Raw genomic sequence first — 2,620 nt, forward strand, 5'->3', positions numbered from 1 at the left:
TAGTATAGCAGAATCAATAGAGCATCTACTGATCTACTATGAATCTACTACGCCGCAACTTATTACAGCCTCTGCACCGTACTTCCGTTCTACTCGGCGAACAGTGCGTCGCCAAAGTCTGCGAGTGACCGCGGCCAGCTTTGCATCTGAGTGCTTTCCCATAAGGAGATAACGGATGTTAACGTAATTTTTTAAAGGGGATGATAATTCTTCCCAAAAGAGATGACAAAAGCGTCATACGTCATGCGCAGATATTATAAATAATATCTATAAATAATATATAAATATCAGGCTGGGGAAAAAGTAATCGACGTTTCTTGCGTGTACTTCAAAACTTTATTTGAGATGCTTCCAATTATCCTATTTGCGTCAAATATGTACCGTTTTGTTGGAAAATTTGTTATATTTTCAAAAATAGGCTTATAAAGCCTCTATTATAAAAGGCTCACTCGTTATTGGCAAAAAACTCGAGCAATCTTTTTTCACAACCCTTTGTTGATTTCAGTTTTTCATCACTCAGGAAATTTTGTAATGCGCGAAAAAGGTGTCAAAAGCTTGGTACAAGATCCGGACTATAAGTTGGATGTATCAAAACTTTCCATCCAAGCTCCTGGACTTTCTGGCGAGTTACTAAAGACGTGCGTAACATTTCGTTTCGTGTTCCACCACAAAACCGTTGTTCCGTTGGCCGATTCTGGTTAATTCGGGGCAATTGCTAGCTTCGAACGGTGCAGCTATTGACAGTAGAGGTCTGAAATTTAGTGTTTGGCTGCACGAGAGAGACTCATAATAAACGATTCCTTTCGAGTTCCGCCATATACCAAGTAGAACCTTCCTGGCCGTGATTCCTGGTTTGACCACTGGTTAAGCTGATTCATCACGCTTAGACCAAGATCAATTTCACACAATTTTATCGTAAGTAACCCATTTCTCGTTCCCAGTACCCATCCGTTGAAGAAACGGTCCGATTCCATTCCGTTTGGCCAAAATTGCGCAGATAGAAATTCGCGCCATCATGTTTTTTGGTGTAAATATGGTGGCGCTCAAACATCGAGCTACTTTGTGAATCCAGCTTTGCGCAAATGGCTTAAAATTGTCGGATGGTTAATCTTTAGCTCCTGACCGATGCTCTGACTACTAACATGCCGATCAACTTTGATTATTTCTGTGATTTTATCGAAATTTTCGTTGACGTGTCTGCCTAGGCTTTAACATAAAAAATACCTGAAACGGGTCAACGAAACCAAAATTTCACCAATAAACAATGAAAGCATCGTTTTAAGTGTAAGGTATCAGCTTTAAAATGAGCCTAAACTTGAAACTGTAGGATCGATACTTCACGAGATATCGATCACTGAAACCAGCTATCGTGAAAAACGTCGATTACTTTTTCCCCAGCCTTATATTACGCAAGCTAGTGCTCATGGAGTAGGAACCTATCTCGGTGAATATTTTGATGTTCCTGCCGAACCCAAGGAAATTGAGCAACACTTGGTTTTCCCTTAGGAATATTTTCGCGTTACGGAGCCAGCGACTTCAGTAACACCGAATAACGCATGTTATTTTCCCCTGATTTCCTCACACGAGGAGCCCTCAAAAGGGTTCACGGCACTCTACTACACACACTATCGTGAGAGTTCAATACGGTACCCATTTGTGTGTGTGTGTGTGTGTGTGTTCACCTATGAGTAGATGCTTTTTTTACTATACATCGTGTATTTATTTCCGTCCTTGCCTACCTAGGCCTCCGGTCGAACGGCAAGCATATGATGCAGGTACTATACAGCTCAAAGTCTCTATAATCGAATAGACGCACACATGATGCAGGTAAATTCCTTAGGAAACCCAAAGTTCGGAACAGTTTTGGGATTGCCAAGTATAGTGTCGTCAACCATTATCCTTTCATGATACTCAAGCGTCTTATGCAGGTTTAGAAATGTGTCAAAAAGCATGCGAAATCAAGGAAAGCAGCTATAAATCATACTAATGGGGACGCATACATCTGATTGAAGTCGCAGCGGTAAGAGAATTTAGGAGGCAAACCGCATCATTGTGACACAGAATCGCAGTAATGATCATAAGAACTAAAACCCGGTCCACACGTAACGATGCATCGTTTCAGATAAAAAAAATCTAATGCGTCCGTCAACACCAACATAACTACATAATGTGTTGTACACGCGCTGTCATTTTGCTACAGCGTATACACTTCAATTTTTTATATGGAGTAGATACAATGGCGAAATGGCTGTCAACCACGGAAACACAGTAATTGGATGGTGGCGGATTTGCTTGTATCGGAATTGCCTATTACGCTGTTGGCTTATTGCGGAAGCAATTGCTTAAAGTTGGAAAACGTTAAAAACATTTTAACGAATTGTTCCTCCAAAAATGAGTCGGTCTGGTTTCATGATGTTCGATACTCCACCACGTTCGGTCCAAGCTCAGCCGAAAGAATGAGGTGACTGCATGAGTGCGTTTGTTGAACTATACATTCGGCAATCTCTTGCCCACGCCCTGCTTCTCTTTTAGACGAGATCGCGTTTTCGTACCCGCTCATATCAAGCTCAAAATAAATTTGGAGAGTTAGTCATGTGCCCATAGAAAAAAAATAGTAAAT

This window comes from Anopheles cruzii, chromosome X (genome assembly GCF_943734635.1).
Source record: "Anopheles cruzii chromosome X, idAnoCruzAS_RS32_06, whole genome shotgun sequence".
Taxonomy (NCBI): domain Eukaryota; kingdom Metazoa; phylum Arthropoda; class Insecta; order Diptera; family Culicidae; genus Anopheles; species Anopheles cruzii.